At 29.9% G+C, this 6,927-nt stretch overlaps 1 pseudogene; it reads right to left on the bottom strand.

Moving 5' to 3' along the window:
• Positions 1 to 1,141: 1,141 nt before the first annotated feature.
• Positions 1,142 to 1,260, bottom strand: LOC112470175 (annotated as a pseudogene).
• Positions 1,261 to 6,927: the final 5,667 nt, after the last annotated feature.

The raw sequence follows: 6,927 nt of genomic DNA, 5'->3' as shown, positions 1-6,927 counted from the left end.
CTGCATATTGATATAATTAATATTATTAGTACTGATCCTCCTACATGATTTTCTAGGTACTCATAAACATATGTGTGTACTTTCCCTTTCATTTTTTGCTTTTGTTTTTGATAAAATAGGATTATATAATCATTTTTCTGTATATTTTCTCCTTGTTAACAATACTATGGTTCTCTTACCACATCAGTACATATAGATATAAACCTGTTTTTATTAGTTGCATACTGTTTCATACAATGAATACCTATAACCTCTTCAAACATTTCTCCTGTGATGAACTATACTTTCTAAGTATTCACCGCCACAGTGCAGTAATAAACATCCTTGTATACATATCCTTAGATACAGATAGTTTTATTTCATCATGATAGATGACTAAACATGGGATTGCAGAAGTAAAGCAAAGACATATTTTGATTTTAAAATTACAGTTAAAAGTCATTTTACTATCCAAGAAGGTGGTTGTGGAAATTTATACTCACACCAATAACCTGTGATGGTGCTTCTTATTCTATACTGTTTTTCATTACTGAAGTCTATCTTCTCCATTTTGCCAATGGGAAAAAAAGGCACATTATTGTTTTAGTTTGTGATTGCCCAGCTACTAGTGAATTTGAACATCTTTTTCACATGCTTATTTGATGTGTGTATTTAACTTCTTGTGAATTTTCTATTAAAATTTATTGTCCATTTTCTATTGGATTAATCTTTTTTTTTCAAGAAATCTGTAGATCCTTGTATATAAAGACATTAACATTTAGTCTATTTTATGTAATGTCAATATTTTCTCCTATACTTTAAAAAAAAATCTTTTCACCGTTTTGATTACATTAGCCTTATAAATAAGGTAACTATAAAATCATCTAATCTAATTATTGATATTGTTTCTGAATTTTATGCTTCTCTCTACAAAAGTATGCTAATATTGTCTTCATATTTTTTAGCGTTATACCTTAACTTTAAAACTACAACACATCAGGAGCATGCGCGTATGTGTATGTGTGTGTGTGTATTAACTGTGATATGTGATTAGGCACACTTTAACTTTTTTTTTTTTCAGGCAAGGCAACCCTTGATTAATCTCACAGACTGCAAGGACCTTATCAGTTTACAATCCTTTATTTTTTTATTTTATTTTTTATGCCTACAGCACCTGGTCTTCCTAGGTGGACTCCCATCCAAGTACTAACCATGCCCGACCCTGCTTAGCTTCCAAGATTAGACAGGATCAGACTTGTTCAGGGTAGCGTGGCCATAGACTACATTGTTTAAATTAAAAAACTACATCTATTAGGATCCTGGCATGAAAAAGATAGCACATTCAAACAGAGTATCTAGAAGGTTTAATAAAGGGACTATTTATAAAGGTGAGGCAAGATCGAAGGAAACCAGCAAATAGTGAAATACCCTTTTTCTTCTACTTGAAAGGAGAGAAATAGCAGGAAAGGCAAGAGGAGAGTAGTTATCAGAACTTTGCAGAAGAGGGCTACCTAAAAGAAATTATGACCTTTAGGAGAAGGATAAAACCAACTCATCGCACAGATGGAAGCTACATCGAGGAATAAATACACTCTCATTTCACTCTAAGTTATTCTCTTTGGTGCCTTTCTTTGGCTGAGCTCTACAAAAAAACATAGAACAAGGGAGCTTGATGGATGCAGACCACAGCATTGGTCTCACCAATGGTGAAGAGTGGAGAGAGGATCCAATATGGCAGCCATTAATTATATGCTGTTCTTTAGTACTTAAAATGTGCTAGTCTGAATTGATATATGCTGATTTTCTGTATAAAATAGATACTGGACATCAAATAATTAGTAGGAAAAAGAAACAACAAAAATAAGAAATATCTAACCAATAACTTTGTTTATTGCACATTGAAATAGTAAACTGGGTTAAATTTCTATTGGGTTAAAAGACATTAAAATTATTTTCATCTGTCACTTTTTATTTTTAAATGTGGCTACTAGTTTGAAATTACATATGTGACTTGCAGCAGTAATATAGAGGGATAAATGGAAAATATCCAATTATTTTGATTGAGTATCTTTCCCACTAAATTCAAGTGTCAACTTTTGCATATACATTAAATGTTCCTATAAAATAAAATTTGTTCTTAAACTCTCATTGCTGTTCTTCTTATCCTTTATCCACTTGTATATCCCTATTATAAATACCATTAAGATTAAGGAAGTTTCTAGAAAGTTCTAATGTGAAGGAAATACACTGTTGACTTTCTTTTTGTCCTTTTTCCTAAGTTTCCATATATGTATTATTTTATGTGAAATTGAAAATTGCCTTATTATTTCCTTCTTCTAAAAATGTCAGTTGGCAATCTAATTCAAAGTATATATTTTTTTAAAAGCCTATATCAAAGTAAATATGTATATTTGGGAGAAAATGTCATTTTTATGTTGTTACTTCATACCATCTAGTGAAATGGTCCATGACTCCATTTATCAAGATCTTGTTTAATGCTCTTCTGTAACATTTTATAGATTTCTTCATGTTAGCTGTTATATATTTCTTGTAAAATTCACTTTTAGGTACTTTATACTTTTTCATCATCATTATAAAATATTTTTTCCATTTCCATTTTTGACATACTGTTTGAATAGAGAAAACTATTGGGGTTTACAGATTTATTTTGTAATCAAATATCAAATGGCCTATTGAGTCTATGTATTAGGTTCACAAGAATATTTTAAGAGTGCAGGCATATTATTTGCATCCTAAGTTAATTTTCTTTTATTCCTATTATGACCTATTTTTAATCATGTTAACTAGATAAAACATCTACTACAATGTTTTGATCCAGATTTTAATGAGAATGGATTTACTATTTTCTTTATTAAGATAACATTTTCTATTAGTCTTGGCTAAATAAATAGTATCAGATATAGGTATTTTCTATTATTTCTCACATTTTACTTACAGTAAATTTCTGTTTTTTAACTTATTGATATATCCCTTATTTAATAAGTTATAATATATATGTAATTTTGACATTAATTTAAATGTATTGCTTATATTTTGATAGATTACCTAACTCTGAAAAATGCTGCCATTTCTAGAATAATCCCAACTTTCTCATGGTATTCTATTCTTTTAATATATACACTCTTAACTTTTTATTTGAAATTTTTATACCTGTATTTATAAATAATTTTTGTCTATAATTTTACACTATATTTTTAGGTTTAAATAAAACAATTTGGATTAACCTGGAGAAATTACCTGGAGAAATTTTGAGATTTTTTTTCTTTTCTACGGGATTATCAGAGTTATAAATCAGCTTTAAGCTCAAGACTTATGCAACTCTTGAGGAACCTATAACTTCTAAGTCCTTTTGTGTTTGGAACTTTTTAATTGGCAATTATTTTAAAAACTTTTATAATTTCCCTATGATTATTTATATTATGATTTTATAACTATTCCTCGGAGAAGTTTATACTTTGTTACAAAATCATTTCTTTTCCTATATTTAAAATATATTGTCAAAGAGTCACAAAATTATCTTGTAACTTTCTATAATTTTACATAAATCAGGTTAAAACATTTTATTCTTTTTTATTGGTAAAATTTGGAAGGATTTTAAAAAAAAATTTTATTTTTTCAATTGGAGTGGACATTTTGTTATTTTATATCAGTTTCAGGTGTACAGCATAGCTGTTAGACGTTTATATAATTTATGAAGCGATCCCTGCAATTAGTCTAGCGCCCACCTGGCGCTATACATAATTATTGCAGTATTATTGACTGTATTTGCTTTTTTTATTTCCTTAATCAAACCACCAGCATTTCAAAGAATAGCTATTCATCATATGCAAACTTTCCACTTTTTTATTTCATTTATTTCTACTTTTGTCTTTATTAAGATGTTCTTTTCCTTTTGGCGGGGGTAGTCGTTTCATTTTACTAATTTCTTAAAAGTAATGTTTTAGTCACAAGTTTGTTTTTTAACTAAAAATATTTAAAGCTACAATATTCCCTTGAGTCTAGCTTTAACTTAAGCTCATGTATTACTATGATTTTTTACTTTCATTAATTTCTAGATAATTTTTAATGCTGGATTTAACATTGATTAGGAAATACTTGTTTCTTAATTTTTAAGGAGTAAAATTTTGTTCCCTTTTATTATTTTGAATTTGTGCATTTTTTTGTTTTGTTTTGTAGTCTTCGTTTTCTTTGTTATGTGGTTTTAGACTATGATCAAAGAATTTGGCCTATAAAAATTAGGTTTATTTTAAAAATTAGGTTTTCTTTGTTGCTAATTATATTAGTAGATTTTTCTGTAAACATTTCTTTCATTTAAGAAAATAATATACATATATACAATCACTTTGGAAATACTTGATTGTATTATTCAAATTTGTGTTTGATTTCTGGCCTACTGGATTTATCAAATTCCATAAAAGACACAAAAATACCTCCAGTTATGTCTTCTGCCACTATAAGAATTGGCACATGACAGTAACAATTATTATAGATTTGTTTTCCTCTTGGATTGAAAGATATTTTTCTTTAACTTAATGTAGTTAGTACTGAATAAAAAATTGATATTAACAAAGCCTTTTTTTGCATTTACATTATATAACTATAAAATGTATATATGTGTGTTTCAGCAGACTTTTTTTACAACTTTACTGAGATATAATTAGTAAACAAAGAACTGCACATATTTAACATACAATTTGATAAGTCTGGATATATGTGAACAGTTATACATTACCACAGTTCAGATAACAGACATATCAAACATCTTCCAGAATTTCCTTGTATCTCTTAGAGTTTTTTGTTTTTTTGTTTTTTTTCTTTTGATTTTTTTTTTTTTTTTTTTTTTGGTGATAAGAACACTGAACATGAGAACATGAGATCTACTCTGGAAGACATTTTGAAGTGCATGACACTGTTTTGTTACCTATGAGCACAATGTTGCACAGCTATTATCTAGAATGTATCCACCTAGTGTGACTGAAAGTGTATACCTTTTGAATAACAACTTCTCAATTCCTCCACTCCCCAACTCCCGGCAACCACTATTGCATTCTCTACTTCTATAAGTTTGATTATTTTGGACATTTCATATAAGTGGGAAAACACTTGATAGACGTTTTTCTAAAAAAAACATATAAATGGCCAACAGGTATATAAAAAGATACTCAATATCAACATTTTAATTAAATTTTAATCAAAATATAACATTAATAAAGGCCAAAATCATAAGTAGACAGCTTGATAAATTATTATGAAGTAACTATACTTCTGTTTCCATCAATGAGATGAAATACAATATTGCCAGTATCAAAGAAACACCACATCTTTCTGGTTCTAGTATTTTCCCTTATATATCTTTGTATACGTACCCGGGGGACAAACATGAAGGTGTTCCCTCAACCCCCATCCCCTGCCTAATGAACATTGACTTCTTGTATTCCTGCCCTTGTATAATCCCTCCATAATGAGTATAAGTGAGACCTGTGACTTCCTTCTAGTCAAAAGAATACAGTAAAGGTGATGAGATGTCACTCTATGCTTAAGTTACGTTATATATGACCGTATCTTGCTAGTGAATTGGCTCTAGAGACTTACTCTTGGCTTGATGAGGTAAGTGCTTATGTTGGGAAAATCCATGTGGCCAGGAGTTGAGGGCAGCCTGTAGCACCAGAGAGCAGCATTCAGTTGACGGCCAGACAGAAGTCAGATCTCTCATTCTTACAACCACAAGAAATAAATTTTGCCACCAATCTGAATATATTTGGAAGCAGATTCTTCCCCAGCCAACCTCCAGATGTCAGTGCAACTGAGCAGATACCTTGACTGCTTCTTTGTGATACCCTAAGCAGAGGATCTAGCTAAGCCATGCTTGACCTTCAAAAACCCATAGAAATTGTGGAATAATAAATATGTGATGTTTTAAGCCTCCAAATTAGTAATAAATTGCCATTTAATGAGACATAACTAATACACCCCAATCCTGAATTCTAGCACCACAGTTTTGCCTCTTTAGAATTTTATATTAATAGATAGCATTTAGTGTGAGGTCATTTATATCTGGCTTTTTAACTCAGTGGTATATTGCTTCTGCTTCTCTTTGATGCCTTAATTTTATCTATTTTTTCTCTTCATCTTTAGGGGACTATTGGTGTATATATCTGGCTCTTCAATAGGCATCTACAGTCAGTCCTAGTTACTTCGTGAATTACAATGCCGAGCAAGTGACAAGTGTAGATCAGAAACACATATTTAATTGCCCATCTTCCTCATTCTCCTCCATTTTATTTTATTACTTAATTATGCCAAATAACAAATTATGCCTTTACGTCTAAATGTTTAAGTTTGAAATTATGCAGAGAATTTTATCTTTAATTCAAAATTTTAATATTTTCCCATTATTTTTGGTTGAATACTACTTAGAAAATCTTGTTTATTAAAATAATTTTATTTTGCCACTAGCTAATATGGAGTGTCCCCATAGAGCTGTAAATGAGCTCAATATTCATTATGCAAATGAATAGAGCCAGACAAAATTAAATGGATTCAGCTTTGTGGGATCATTTCAGGGATCTAATTTGGGAGTTTCAGGTCACTAGACTAGGAGAGCTATGGACTACACATTAAATTGCTCTTGATAAATAATACAACATTTAAAATAGAAATTGCATTTAAAGAGGGATTACCTAAAAGAAGGAAGGGTTATAGGGAGATGACACTAGGAAGTGATGATAACCCTATCATATGCTTCTCCTGCCTGAAGTACTTTTAACATTTCATTCTACTTTATTTGATTCTGCGATCAACTCTTAGCTCTCATCTTTTAGGGATCAATCATTTATTTTTACCAGTTTCTTCCTGGTAAACTAGAATACATATATATATATATTAAACTACATATATATGTATGTAGTTTAATAGAATATATTTTTA

The sequence above is a fragment of the Pteropus alecto genome, unplaced genomic scaffold (genome assembly GCF_000325575.1).
Source record: "Pteropus alecto unplaced genomic scaffold, ASM32557v1 scaffold177, whole genome shotgun sequence".
Classification (NCBI taxonomy): domain Eukaryota; kingdom Metazoa; phylum Chordata; class Mammalia; order Chiroptera; family Pteropodidae; genus Pteropus; species Pteropus alecto.
The sequence above is the reverse complement of the archived record's forward strand: the minus strand, read 5'-3'. Positions and strand labels throughout refer to the sequence as shown.